The 16,142-nt window shown below is 35.5% G+C and overlaps 1 long non-coding RNA gene across 1 annotated transcript; it reads left to right on the top strand.

Moving 5' to 3' along the window:
• Positions 1-9,876: 9,876 nt before the first annotated feature.
• Positions 9,877-14,697, top strand: LOC114370009. The gene is made up of 4 exons (XR_003657749.1): positions 9,877-10,143; positions 10,710-11,765; positions 12,126-12,160; positions 14,128-14,697. It is a non-coding gene; the product is annotated as an uncharacterized LOC114370009 (long non-coding RNA).
• Positions 14,698-16,142: the final 1,445 nt, after the last annotated feature.

The following is a 16,142-nucleotide window of genomic DNA, read 5'->3' as shown; positions in this document are numbered from 1 at the left end:
TTGTCTGGTCTATTATACAACGAACAAAACCAAATGACAATATTTTTCTTAGGCAAAATGACGACCATTTTCCAATGTGCACTGCAGTGGAGACCAATATAGGTTATTATACTATTATACAATATTTAAATTCATTTGTTCAACTTAACTTACCCATTCAAGTAGGCTTCTAGGTACACACCCTGTTTAAAATTCTGCATCCAGTTCTTAATGTAACTTTCTGATTCAAATTACAATTGCACAGATCTTTGGATGGATTGTGGCTCGAGGAATCAATACACATCGGCATTACCCGCTCGCATACTTGTCTCAATCATATGCCTATTGTTGTTAAAATAGAGTAAATTATGTATGAATTTAAAAAATAAGTTAGGTAGTAAACAATAATGTAAATTGACTTACAGAATCCACAACTGTATAACAAAGATGCTGAGACATTGACCATCATGTGCTATTTCAGATAGATCTTCATACTTTATGTACAAGGGGAAGTTGTCATTATACACCCCAAACACGGTAACATCCCACATAACCAAAAAAAACTGTGGGATGGTCAATGTCATAAGATATAAGGGATCATCGACATCATGATCCGACCTATCTGTAGGTTTCATCGGTCCCATAGCTCCCTATTTATCCAACACATTTAAGAAACATAATTTAATTACAGTGAACACTTTAATTTTAAAAAAACATTTAATCCAACTGAAATACTTGTTTTGATAAACGCTTGACAAGATGTCTTGCCCAAGCAAGGAAGGTGTTATGTGTCTGCCTCACTAACTTAGCCTCTTCATTGGGTACAGGAATGGGAGCATCTACATCTCTAACCTCCTCAACACCAACCTTGACTTGGTCATGGAGCAAAGGAATGTTGTGAACAGTTGTGGACCCCTCACAAAGTCTTCCTAGGGCAACCAGGCGAGGAGGACTTTCTTCGACGTACAACCCGCATTTGTCTGAGTCACCCGTGTCTCGATCGTTCCCTGAGGGATCAACATAACTCTCCTTTGTGCTGACATGAGCAATTGAAGGACCAACCTCAGGCTTAGAAGGTAGTATGAGTCCCTGTGATTGCATCTGCGATTGAAACTGGGACTGCATCTGGTTGAAGGATAACATTAGTTGTTGAGTCACTTTTTCTGTGATCGACTCCTTCAGCTGGTCCCTGATTTGTTGCGTTAGCTGCTCCAGGTCTTTGGGAGCCATGGAGGAAGACGTGCGGTAGGTCCTTGGAGTTGGTCCAAACTATTGCTTGATCGTGACACCAGCTCCAACAGCACGCACACAACCAGGGTGTTCTGGTTGCCCAATGGCAACAGTCAGTACATCCTGACGTCCATGGGCGACAAAGGAACCCAGAGGCCTGCTCCTCCAATGAATCCTATAAGGAACACATTTATTGGTTTACTGAATCACACAATAAAGATAAATAATTACAATCAACAATTGAAAGTGACTTACAATATTGTCAGCAATTTCTTTTGTTGCCTCAGACGTCATTTGGCTAGTTTTCTTGGTGCGGGCCATCTTCCATTTCACGTGCCGTCTGATGGGAGATGAGGATCAATCACAGTGTTAGTGCTTCCGAATTGAGTAGCTTCCTCCAATTTTTTTTTCTTCTCCTCCATCATCTTGTTTTCTAGATATTCATAACCCCCACGAGACAACACGTGAGGGACAGTGTTTTGTTTCTGGATGACCTGTGCCTTTTTTCGCAGATCCTGCAAAAATTCAACATTATTGAAACTTATCATTACAATGTATAATAATAAGTGAATTTAAAGTTGAAAACAATGAAAATCACAAAGTTACCTTCCACGAAGGGTCTCGTGGCTCTGACAAAATTGGGCCCATTTCTCCTTGTTATTGTTGTACTTTTCGCATACAGTGTCATTGACACTATCCTTGTCAGCTGCAAGTGCCCATTTGGATGTCAAATCATACTTAAACTGTCTCCACCGCTCCCCCACGGTCTGAAGTATTTTCATTTTTTTTCCTTACATCAGATGCTTCAGGGATATCAAATTCATATTGACATATAAAAAATTAGGTTTTATTGTTACTAAATTAGAATTTTTAGTTAATAAACAATATGCAACATGAAAACTAAAATACCTAAATATCCTCCCATATCAAATCCTTCTGAGCAATAGGGATTTGCTTCCAATTCTCGTATGTCACATCCACCTTATTACGAGCGATGATACCCAAATATGTTCTTAACTTCTTTTTGTAGGGATCGTCCGCTTTCCCGATAGCAGGATCCACATGGACCAGGGGTCTCTCTGCCCCAACTATTTTAATCGCGAATGATCTTAGGCGTGTGGCCTTTCTTGTCCACTTCAAGGTAGATAGTGAATGCAATGCTGCACCAATAGGAGGAGGAGGAGGAGGAGAGCTGGGTGGTGTAGTCATTTACCTGTAAACAAAAAAACATTAATTTAGGATGTTATCAACAAAAATTAAGTATCAATGTAATTCGAAGTACTGAAATTAAGTACAAAATAAAAAAATTACATTAGACGATGTTAATTAATTCTCCTTCATTATGATCATTATGATTAGCATGAACGTCGTCATCTTCTTTTTCTCCGACGACATTAGGCGGAATTTGTGTGGACAAAGGACTAACATAAGTGTCAATGTATGAATCATCATCTTCAACATTATCACCTATTGTTTTCCCGTGTAGAACCAGTGACCACTTTTCATCACAAGGGTCTTGAACATAAAATACCTGTTTAGCTTTTTCTGCCATGATGAAAGGATCATTCTGGTAAGCGAGTTTATTAAGATCCACCAACATAAATCCTACATCTTCGGTCCGCACACCGGTATTACTGTCAACCCACTTACATTTGAAAACACAAATAGTAAACTTCACATAGTTAAGCTCCCAAATTTCTTCAATGAAACCAAAGTAAGGGATGGAAGCTACACGGGAATTGTCATCATGTACACTAGCGAAGTGTTGAGATTCAGCCCTTAGGGTAACCCCACTGTTTTGCATTGTACTTTTCTCGTCTTGTGCTTTTGTATAGAAAGAATACTTGTTTATATCGTATCCTTGCATGTTTTAACATTTCTTTTAGGCCCATCTGCTAGATTTCTTAATGTTTTAGAAGCATTATCATCAACAAAGATTGTATCTTTAAACCAATCTAGGAAAGTCTTGTTATGCTCTTTCAAGACCCTGTTCTTTGACATTTTTGGATTACTTTCCTTCACTAAACCTTTATGGCAAAGTATGTATGGCAAAACTTCGTCACTGTTATTCAACACATACAAATGAGCTTGTTGCAAATCTTCTACAGTTGGAGTGATAACATATAGTCCTCTTGAACCCTTACCTCCCACTTTTTCATCATGCTGAGACTCGGGAAGCCCAACAGGTTTAGCTTTTTCAATGTACTCTAAACAAAATTCAATGGCTTCTTTTGTAATGTACCTTTCAACAATAGATGCTTTCGAATGATGTAAATTCTTGGTATACCCTTTTAAGATCTTCATGTATCGCTCAACCGGGTACATCCACCGTAAATAAACATGAACACAACATTTGATTTCTCTGACCAGATGAAAAATTAAATGAACCATGATGTCAAAGAAGGCAGGAGGAAAATACATCTCTAACTGACACAATATAATAGCAGCCTCATTTTCTAGCTCATCTAACTTTACAGGATCAAGGACTTTGCTATATATGGAATTGAAGAAAAAGCACAGTCGAGTTATGGCAAGCTTGACTTTGTTAGGCAAAATGTCTTGTATGGCCGTGGATAAAAATTGTTGCATCAAGACGTGACAATCGTGAGACTTTAAGCCTACCAACTTAAGATCCTTCAACTGCACAAGGCTCTTAATATTTGAAGAGTATCCTTGTGGGACTTTGACCCGGCACAGACACTGACAAAAACTGATCTTCTCCTTTCTGGACAAAGTATGACAAGTTGGAGGCAAGTATATTTTTTTACCGTCAGACCTTGGATGTAATGATGCTTGTATACCCATCTCAGCTAGATCTTGACGAGTATTCAAACCATCTTTCGTCTTGCCTTGAATGTTAAGGAGCGTCCCAATGACACTATCACATACATTTTTCTCCACATGCATAACATCAATACAATGACTAACATCTAGATTAGCCTAGTACGGAAGATCAAACAAAATCGACCTTTTCTTCCATATGCAAGTCTTATTTTTTTCCTTCTTTTGAGTCTTTCCAAATATAGTATTCAGGTGTTGAACCCGCTGGAAGACTTGGCCACCAGTCAACGGTATCAGTGTATTTTCATGCTCTTGACTTCCATTAAATGCTTTTTTCAATCGCTGGTAAGAGTGATGAGGTTTTAGAAAACGTCAATGCCTAGTGTAGACTATTTTTCTACCATGTTTCAGTTGTATGTAGCTTGTGTCTTCTTCACAGATGGGGCATGCACAATGTCCCTTAACACTGTAACCGCTCAAATTCCAATATGTTGGAAAGTCATTAATGGTACAAAAAAGCATTACACACAAATGAAAAGTCTCATTTCGAAACTCATCAAACACTAAAACTCCCTCGTCCCACAACTTTGACAAATCTTCAATTAAGGGACTGAGATAAACATCGATGTCATTTCTAGGCTATCTTGGGCTCGATATCATCATAGACAACATCATGTATTTTCGCTTCATGCACAACCAAGGAGGCAAATTGTAAATTACTAGCAAAATTGGCCACGAACTGTGTTGAGTGCTTAAACTACCATATGGATTCATTCCATCAGTGGCTAGTCCTAGCCTAAGATTTGTTGCCTCTTTGCCAAAATCCGAATACAAACGATCAACTTCTTCCATTGCGAGGAATCAACCGGATGACAGAGCATTCCATAGTAGTTTCTCCCATTTGCATGCCATGTCAGGTCTTTTGTGTCGTTTCCATTAGCAAACAGACACTTAAACCTTGGAATGATGGGAAGATAACACAACACCTTCACTGGCGGGCCGTTCTTTGAGTTTTTATCACTAATACACTCCTCCTCATCCTTCACTTTGTACCATGATACCCCACACCTAGGGCATTTGGACATTTCTTAAAATTCATGTTTGTACAATATGCAATCATTCGGGCAAGCATGAATCTTCTGATACTCCATACCCACCGAACATAGTATCTTCTTCGCCTGATAGTAACTTTTAGGCAACGTGTTTTCCTCTGGAAGCATATCGTGCACTACTTGAAGCAGTGAACTAAAACTTTTGTCACTCCACCCATATCTGGCCTTCACATTAACCAGACTTAACACCATCGACAACAGCGTCAAGGAATTCTTGCACCTCAGATACAAAAGTTTCTTTTAATCAGTTTGCAATGTATCATACATAGGGGCATGTGCTTGCTGAAAAGAATCTTGTCCAAGGTCACAAATCATATCCTCCAAGCGATCTCCCATTTCTACATCAAAGGGTTCAGATTGGGACCCACTCTACATGTCTCTCAATTCACCATGCCATATCCATGTTGTATAATTCTTCTTAATTTCATCATACAATAGATGCTCCCGTATGTCGTTGACTTTTTTCTGTCTCCCGTTCAAACAATTTATGCACGAACAAAAAAATTTCCCATTTTCATCCGATCGACTTCTTTCCGAAGCAAATTGTAGGAACTATTCCACGCCTTCCTCATACGCAGGGCTCAAGCGACTTTCATTCATCCAACTTCAATCCATCTAAATAGTAACTCTGTGATACTCCAAAACTCATTCAATGCATGAAATCTCACTTTTTCATTTAAGATGTGGCCTTATCCCATTCAGGAAGACATTTTTTATGGTAGATTCATGCGTCAAGGTTAATCTTATTTTGTTAAATTTGATGAAATTTCGATAGCATTTCACATTGGTCTCAAAGTAGATGACATGAAATTGGTGACATTAATACCCCGATAATCAAGTATGCACTCAGAGTATGTTAATGACGCAAGAATCATTGTATTAAATCTCAAATGGGAATCTATGGTTCACTCATTATGAACAAAAGTTGTATCTAAAGCAAAGTACATTAATGACATACAATAACGTACAAAAACAATCGTAACAAAATTAATCATTAAAAGTTTATGAAAAACTTGCGTACCTGTGATGATGATCAGTACAATGTCTAGCAGCGAATGTTGTGATCACGATGCAAACAACTAGATAAATAGTGCCTATAGAAAAATATTTCAATGCTAAATGAGATATAATACAAACTTTGATATATCAAGTAAAATTCGATCATATATGTACAACTATGAATTTTGAGTGTTTAGTAGGAAGTATATCAAACAAATACATCATAAATGAAAATATAAATCCAAGTGGGTTAATTACAACATACTAATGCAATTGAAATAGTCCCAATGGCTTTGTGCATATCAAGGTTGATAAAATAATGGAGAGGCAGAATGCAGAATATATTCAACTCAGTAATATAATAACATTTGGATAGAAAAGCAATAAAAAAAGGTCCCTCAATAAAAGATGGGCTCATGGATTGGTACTGAGGAAGCAATGGAGCAGTGGTGGTTTGTTGTTGACTATAGTAACCTTGGTATTGCACATGGCCTCCATATTCATAACCATAATTATTATTAATAGTAGTACTAGAAGGAGCCACAACAATGGACTGTGGTGGATGATAGAACTGACGTAAACTCACATACTTCTCATTCATACCAGATCATCTTATGTCAGCTGTGGTTACTTCTTCTTCTCATCATCAACCTAGCGGGAGCGACTACAATCTGAACTTCACCATGTCTTTGGGTCTCGTTGATTACAATAAGGGGACCCTTCAGTCCAATTCTCCATCTCTTTTGCCTCACTTGCAAAGATTTTCGCCTTTAGACGGATCCATTGTACCTTTCTTCATTTAAGCTGCTCCTTCTGCTGCAGTTGCTGCTCCTGCCATGGAGAACAACAACACCACCACTAACAACCATCCCCACCATCAGTTCTCATCTGTTTTCGATGGCAGTCGCTTGCAACTCTACTATGGTCATTCTAACTAGAAGGGGAAAGCCAAAAACTTATCTTTGTGTTGCTGCATTTTCCTCCCACATGTCACGCAGTTGAGGATGGCAGTTGTGGGTGATAGAGAACTAAAGTGGAATACATTCGGGTCGTTATGTGTTGATCCCATCTCTCTTTTTTGTGAAGGTATTTGAACAATTAAACTTGTCCTCACTTAACCTTCCTAAAAGGATTCTTAGCTCACACACAAATTAATATTGCAGCAAAGATCTTTGGTATATGAAGCACATACTTGAATGTAGTAAAAACTCTTAATTTTTGTTTTTGGTTTTTGGTGTTTAGTTAATCCTAAAATTTAGGTCTAGAAGTGAAATGCAATAACAAGAATATCAAAGAACATTTTAGTACATATTAACTTAGATAAGACATTTATACACTACCGACAATGTTTTACCCAATTTAGTGTTATAGACTTGTAGTGTCATGTTTTTAACTTTTAGGGAACCTATATATCTTATAGTATACTAGTATTATGAATTGATGAGTGTGGGATAAAATCAAGATGAAAAGCTATTTATTAATCCATGCCTTATGCTTATCATGTTGTCACGTCACCTATCACATTTCTTACTGTGTTGTCTGATTGCCTTGTAATTAAGTTGTGTTTTCTTGATTTTAACCCTGGTTAAGAAGTATTGGACTATGTGACCTACCATACTCTATTCTTTAATTTAAGATGTAGTTCAAAAAAAAAATCATGAGGAGTTTGTGTTATAATTCTTAATGTTGTTCATTAATCATAAAGTGATTGTTATCAGTTGATCGGGGAAATATCAATTCACTAATCACAAGGTGCTGCTTAGTTGGATAACTGAGTCCTGTAGGATTTAAGGGATTGGACTGTACACCCTAAATTGAAAAACTACAATGTTGTAATGTTTGATACTCACATAGGCACGTATACCCTCAAAATATTTTAATTTTTTTAAAAATACATTCTAAGATGGTTTTCTAAAAAATCGTCTTAAAATGTAGGTTTTCTTAGAATCCTAAAATATATTTTAGGATCTTGAAATATCTTAGAATCCTAAAACCATCCTAGAATCCTAAAATATATTTTATTTTAAAAAAAAAAATACATAAAAACATTCTTAGAATGTACATATTTTAAGACAATTTTTTTTGGAAAAAACCGTCTTAGAATTTCCAAATATATATTTTTTTAAAATATATATTCTAAGACGGTTCTCTGAAAAACCATTTTAAAAAATCTACCATTTTAAGATGGTTTTTAACTAAGAATCATTTTAAAAAGGTATCTTTCTAAGATAATTTTTAGTTAAGAACCGTCTTAGAAGGATAATTTTTTCTAAGATGGTTTTTTTATAAAATAATCGTAGAAAGTGAAGACTTTTTATGATATTGGCTACGACGATAGTTATTAACTGTCATAGAAAAGATCATTTAATTGATGTAGAAAAGCATTTTTCTAGTAGTGATTATATTTTAGCTCATTAATATATTGTTCGGATATTTTAGTGGAGATATAGATACGAAAGGGATTGAGATTCAAACGAAGCAGCTCACCAATGGAGGCCTTCATTGAATTACACAATATGACTTGGACTTCTTTGAGAAGTATTTAATTAGCACTTATTTTCTGCTTCTGATGTATGATTTTTAAATTAATATGCATGCGGATTTTGTTGGTAAGATGTAACTGCTAGACAAGTGGCAAAGGGGAGAGGAAGACTAAGCGTTGAGGAATGTGTGACATCTGTTAAAAGCAAGCAAGAGCTTAGTGAAGCATATGAATGCGATTGCATTCACGTACGGATATATATAGTAGAAAGGAATAATAGCATGTTACTTTTAATTACTTAATTGTATGGAAGATTGTTAATTATTTCATTGTACGGAAGCATCTTAGTTCAATAATAGAAAAAAAACTTTATGAATTCTAGAAACTAAAACACATTTTAAGCTTAGTAAGCTGAAAAGTTTTTCACCTTAGGATTACAAAGATAACACGCAAGATTTAGAAACAAGCATTACAAACAATTGTAAAGGGTGCACAAGCTAATATTTCCTAACTATCCTTTGTTTTATAGTGCACATCTTTAATTATTTCCGTTCCTGTTGTTCACTAGAAAATATTTAATAAAAGTTAATCTCATAAATATATATGAGAACAAAAAAATACTTTCAGTTCAAGTTCAAAATGGTAGGTCATTTTTAGTTGTTAAGTATCATTTATGGAATATATTTACTAACCATAGACCCTTAATTTAATGATAAAAAATAATCCAAATCTCACTCGCTGGTGCCAGAATGCAGTTAGACCTAAGAAGAAAATTTTGTTGAGAAAGTGTCAAAAGATTCTTAGTTATTGTTTTGGGTTAATTAAAAAATGTCTATATACAAATAATGCTATTATTTCTACTATATGAAAATTTGAGATGATTTATTTGTGCCAAAAAGATGTTTACTAATCAGTAAATTTTTAAGTCTGCTAATGAATATGATCGAAATATATTAAGAAACTGATAAACTTACATTAGTTACATTGTATAACATTCATTTTCAACAATAAATTTATAAAATGATATAATATGAAACAGAAAATAAATAAATAATAATAAAACTTATTTTACATTTTTTATTTTATTTTCTATCATTTTAATATTTCCTATAACTTAAAAATAAAGAGAAAACCCTACATCGTGGGGGGTGGGATACTAGTTAAATACACCTAGAGGAAAATGTTCGAAAAAAATATACCTCATTTGAATATTCTAATTTCAGAGAAGAATTTATCCTGGACTTCTATATAAATGGTCCCTAACCACATAATCTAATAATACACAACATCTTATCCTTTTGAACTAGAGCCAAGTATAGACAGAACATCAAAGAACAGAGTTCCAATGAGGACGAGCTGTAAAACACAAAAAAATGGGAAGGAACATGGGTTTGAATTTGATAGGGTACTCCACCGTTGCAATGGTTTTCATAATTGGTGTGACGACTAAAGCAACAAAATATATGGTTGGTGACAACTTCGGATAGAACGTTCCCTCCTATGAGAGCTACTATATAGACTGGGCTAGAACCAAGAGATTCCATGTTGGTCACAAACTCAGTAAGTTTTAATATACGCCCATTCTCATCCTACTCAAACTCATCTATTTATTTCACCGGGAAAAAAAAAGTTCATTCGTCATTATTAACTCCATTCGGATATATATAGTCTTTGCTCAAATAAAACTGCTAAATGAAAATAAATACATTAAGTGTAATAAGGACATATATATAGTCTTCGCTAAATGAAACGCAAATAGATTGTAGAAAAATATTAGCAGTGTGTGTATATATACTTGATAACCACCGTAATTATATATTTTTGCTCCCCTGTGACACCTCAAACTATTTTTACAAGTTTTGATTTTTTGGACCGATTATGAAACTAATGTTTGATGTGAGACTTAATCACACTTTAAGTTACTCGTCCTTTCACAAGAGTGTATTCTGCGGAAATCAAACTTAAATCTTTTCCCACAAACTTAATGTAAGTTGCCTATTGAGTTATAACCATTAGGTCTAGGACTAGGAGTGTATATGATACATTATACTTAATGCATTAATAGTTGATTTGCACATAAACTATAGCTGCTTCAATATTTTGGCTTTGTGGTGTACATGTATCAGTTTTCAGCTGGAGCGGAGAGCATTCATTGGGACTTAGGACAGACGCTATTTATTACAAGAATTGTAGCACCGGCTTAGAAGGTGGTCTCACATACATATTTGATTATAGGAGGACAATGGTAAATTATACTATACCATTGGCAATCACTGTGCAAGAGGCCAGAATTTTAGTATCAATGTTGAGTCTACTGCTCCTACACTGTCATTCGGAATCTTATATGCATTTCTCTCTAGCTTGGCTATGTATTTCTGCTTCATTGTTACCAGTTAGTTACTTTCAACATTCACTATACATTTTCTAGGCTTGTTGAGTTGTTTGTGATTCAATAAAGAAAAAAAAACATATTTTTAATCTTTATGCTTTTAATAAAGGATAAAATTGGTGTGGAAGACTGCATTCCACAACGGTTATTTTAAAAACCACCATGGAAAAGTTCATTCAACGATGCTTTTTTTAAAAATGGTTGTGATTGAGAATCTTTTTGAACTAGCCCATGCTCATCTTCCTCACTTAGACATTCATCCTAACTTTGAACACTAATGTCATTTGAACTCTTTCTTGTGCTCATGCCTTCGGCGTTGCTCTCCATCGACTGGCTCGTGGTCGTCGTTGTCATCGTCCTTATCGTCTCACCATCTTTGTCGCATGGTCTAGTCATCATTTTCACCGTCGTGTTCCTTTGCCCTCGCCCTCACCCTCACCATTGTGTTTGGGAATCCCTTGCCACCATTTTCAAACCTGAACATGAATGTCTCAGAGTTTTAATTTCGTTGAACTTGAAGCAAGAACCATGTTTGGATCTCTGTGCCAGTGGTGGCAAAGATGGAGTGACTCTTTTGTGGGATTTGGCTCAGGGTAAGCGTCTTTACTCTCTCGATGTTGGGTCTATTATCCATGCACTCAAAATCTGTGAACCAACACACAGAGAAGACAAGCAAAAGTCTGTTTGAGAGACTGTTGGCCAACCAAACAAAGCAGAGGATAAAAAGAATGGGAAGGAAATGACTGGAAACACCCTTACAATGTGTTGGAGATGCAGATTTTGATTATCAAGGGTAAGCATATCTTATTCCTTTCTTTCATTTCATACATATAGCAATTCAACTTATCAGTCTAACAAACTCTGGCACATGATTCACTGCCATATGCTAACTATTGCTTTGGTACATATGAGTTATATATGTAATGAGCTTTTTCTTTGTACTCCAGCTTGAAGATGAGTGTAACATTAATGTGCATTTATTGCCTAACTAATTAATACTCCAATTTAGGCGTTGAGTCTTCATGATGTTATTCATGTCTTTAGCATAAGCATAAGCAATTATCGATTGATTTCCCACACAATTCTAGTCAGTCTCTATTTGACTCTTATTTGGCCTAATTAATTTATAGACTAAGTTGTTATTTACTTGCAGATACAGATCTGAAAGCTTAAATCTTGTCAACACAGGTATTTTCCTTCTCACCTAACTTGGGCTATAATATTTTTTCCTTTGTTTTTTTAATCTGGATTACAAATCAAGTTATCAGTTAATTAAGGCAAGTATTCATTGACTGATAATGCATATTTATAGTGTGCCTTATTGATATAATTCTTCTTGGATATTGTACCTTAGTTAACATGTGAACTGCTCATCAATATTTTGCTTGATTTCATTATTATGGTGTAGGTTTCCAAGTACAAGGTATGCTAGTATAAGAATCCATTGTGAATTAGGATAACGTATATGATATTGTCAATTAGGATAAGGTATATGTTTGGCGCATGCATAAATTGTGGTATGACAATAAATGAGAATTAAGTGTATAGAAATAGGTAGTGGTAACTGAATGGTATGACAGATAATTTTAAAAAATAAAGAAAATTAAAAATTAAATTCTAAGATGGTTCTTACCTAAGAACCGTCTTAGAATGACTTGGCATAGAAACATTCTAAGACTGTTCTTGGCTAAGAACAGTCTTAGAATGTTTCTATGCTAAGTCATTCTAAGACGGTTCTTACCTAAGAACCATCTTAGAATAGGTAGAACCATCTTAGAATTGTCTATTCTAAGATGGTTCTTAGCTAAAAACAGTCTTAGAATGTGCTTATTCTAAGACACCATTTTAGAATGTGTTTATTTTTAGATGGTTTTTAGATAAGAACCGTCTTAGAATGTCTTAGAATGTGTCTATTCTAAGACGGTTCTCAGGTAAGAACCTTCTTGGAAGAGTCACATTCTAAGATGGTTCTTATTTAAGAATCATCTTAAATGACTTAACATAGTCACATTCTAAGATGGTTCTTGATAAGAACTGTCTTAGAAGAGTTACATTTTTTAAGAGGGTTTTTCCATAACCGCTATTGTACGTCAATTACTTTTAACGTCATTGGCTTCAAAGATGGTTTTATCACATTTGGTGGAAGGGCTTTGTGTTTTTCCTACACAAGCATGGATGTTTTAGTGTTATTTTTCTGTTCTTGCAATTTTGTTTATGATTCATGCTTTCTCTTTTTCTGAATTTGATTTGGAGAACATTGACTAGAAATTCATTAATGTTTTTTTTCAGCAGTAATAATTGTTCATAATTTTGTTTAGTGCTAATTTTTTTATTGGTAAGATTAATTTGGAGAGCACTGATGAGTAGAGATTGAAGCTACAACATTTGGCTTTAATGCATTTAACACGAAACGTTGGATGGAGCGAGTATGATCTAAGTTTAAATTTATAATAGTTGAATGAAGTAGCCATCGGGTTTTTGGGTTTTGTGCGACTCCAATTTATTGTGCTTCCTCATCTGCAAGTTCAGATTTTTTTTTTAATTTTTTGCAAGTTGTGCGCAACCAATAGCTAACACAAATTGCTAATTTTATATTTTTTATTTGGCCGTGTCAATGACGTATGTAAAAAAGGACTAAAAACAATAATTATTAATTTTCAAAGACTAAAAAAGTAACTTTAAATTTAGGGAAGTAAAAAATAATGACTTAATTTGAGGACTATAAATAAACTTAAATCATAAAATTAGATCCACCTATTATGGATGTTAGTGCTAAAACAACTTATGCATGGCTAAGCTTGCACATGTACATTTCTTTTTTCATCTTTTTATAAGCAAAATCTTATTAAGCTGAGTGCAAAGGCTATTCAAAACCCTTTTCATATAGCTAAATCCTTTTCACTGCCAAAACTTAAAAATCAGTAGTACCTACATTATACGTAACATGCAAAGTCTAATATTATTGATCGAATTGATGTGAAGAGACCTGTTAGTTGCCATTTATGAGCTAGTTTAGTATTGAATATTTGCAAAGAAATAGCGTTGTGCCTCTAATTTATGGTTCTTTTTGTAGGAATTGTACATATTTTTCCTTATTGTGTGATTTTATAGGACAAAAACTTCATTTTTGTGACTTAATGTTGAATCCAACTTAGTTTCAGGCCAAAGAAGAGAAGGTTTAAGCAGCTGATGACTCGCTTAGAGAGGTAAATCCACTCAGCGAGATGCATCCGCTTTGCAAGGCATCCAACTCGCTTAGTTGATTGGGAAACCCTAGAAGATGATAAGTCAGAGATGTGCTTGTCCAGCGTGAAGCCAGCCTGCCCAACGAGCATGTTGTCTCTTCTCGCGCTCAGCGCGCCCACTCTCGCTAAGCGAAAATTCACTAACTCTCGCTTAGCGAGCCATGCTCGCTCAGCGAGCTTTCGGAAGCTGAAGAGTCCAAGAGCCTTTAAAACACTGAGGTTGGCGGAGTTTCAAGGAGAGAGATGAGTTTTGAGCAACAAAGAGAGCTTAGTTCAGAAAAACTGAGAGAGTTAGGGTTTAGAGGCTGGAGGAGACATCCTCCATCATCTTCTTCCAATTTCTTTCACCAAAAATAGTTTCTTTCTTAGTTTTGAAGCTTTGCTTGTAATGGAAGGCTAAGCCCCTTTCTTGGGGAGTTCTACTAAACAATATTGATGTAATATTCTCACTATCTATTTAATGTTATTTTTTTATGTTCATTGCTTCTTTTTATGATTATTTTACATGCTTGTGGCTTGATCACCCATTTGTATGTGTTGTTAGGCTTTTTAGTATTGGGAAATGCTTTAAAACCTTAGAACTTGATAGAGCAAGCTAGAAATTTGTATGTCTAGGAATGGAGTGCAGTGATCTAGTCCATTTTATGTTGTAGGCTTAGTGCAACTCTTTTAGAACAAGATTGTTGAGGGATCAAGGACAAAGTCTAAAGAGAGTTAGGCTCATTCATGTGAGGAATCATGGTTTGAGTAGTTTCTCAGCATAAGAACACTAGGACATCGTTAAATAGAGAAAAACACATTTTAGACATCAAGAGAAATTCAGTAGAACACTCCCCAATGCTCTTAACTTGATAGTTTTCACCTCTTATAGCTTTAGATATTTTGTTTGTTTATGTTCAAATAGATTTTCTGGTACAAAACTCAATATTTGTCTTATTTTAATCCGTATAAATGTTTACCTACTGAATGTACATGGTCTAGGTGAAACAAATTCCTTGAGGATACGATACTCGGTCTTACCGTTTTATACTACTTGTGCAAATCAGTACACTTGCCGACACTCCGTCCAACAAGACAATAACAAATGGTTGGGAGTGAATCACCACATGTTAATATTTGTCGTTATATACATGAGATACAACACATGAAGTTCCTCATAATCTACTTTTCATGCCACACCAAAGTAATGGGCATGACCAGCGCTTCAACCAAACCAACTTATAATGCAGCTCCAACCACCCCATTTTGGCACAACACTTGAAGTGAGTTTTAGAATTTAGACACATATGGCTCGACTTGTATTATTCTTAGCATTTTTTGTTTTCCTTCTAAATTTTACTATCATGGCACAAGTCCAAGCACCATACCATCTTCTACATTTCCACCCCATTGTCTCCTTTGGCACCTACTACACCACCGCCACCTCCCGTTCTCTTCCCGCTCCTCCAACATCCCTTACATCACCAACTCCATCCGCTGGTTCCCCACCCACTCTTCCACTCCTATTGGATTTGGAGTAGGCTCAGGAAGTGGAATTGGGAGTGGAAGTGGTGGTGCTCAAGGTGGTGTTGGGATAGGAAATGGGGTTAGCAGCAGTTTTGGCTATGGTGGCGGTAGAACTGACACTGGTGGTGGTGATGACAGTGACGGTGGTAGTAGAAGAGGTGGAGAATGCTTTGCTGGCATTGGATATTAAGGGTGGAATTCTTCTATGTATCTTTCTTGTGTTGACATAGCTAGCTAATGGTGGCCATCAAGTTATATGTCATGTCGTCATGGTTTTAAGCTTTTACATGGCTAAATAAAAGAATTTTCCGCCTTTCATAGAAAAAATTAGCTAATTTGTGATCTATTTGTTTTACTGTTAAAAGTAATTAAAGTATAAGGAGCAATTAATCTTATTTATGTCATAAAAAAAATCCTTA

This window comes from Glycine soja, chromosome 10, assembly GCF_004193775.1.
Source record: "Glycine soja cultivar W05 chromosome 10, ASM419377v2, whole genome shotgun sequence".
NCBI classification, from domain to species: Eukaryota; Viridiplantae; Streptophyta; class Magnoliopsida; order Fabales; family Fabaceae; genus Glycine; species Glycine soja.
Note: the sequence above shows the minus strand (reverse complement) of the source record. Positions and strands in the feature narration are given on the sequence as shown.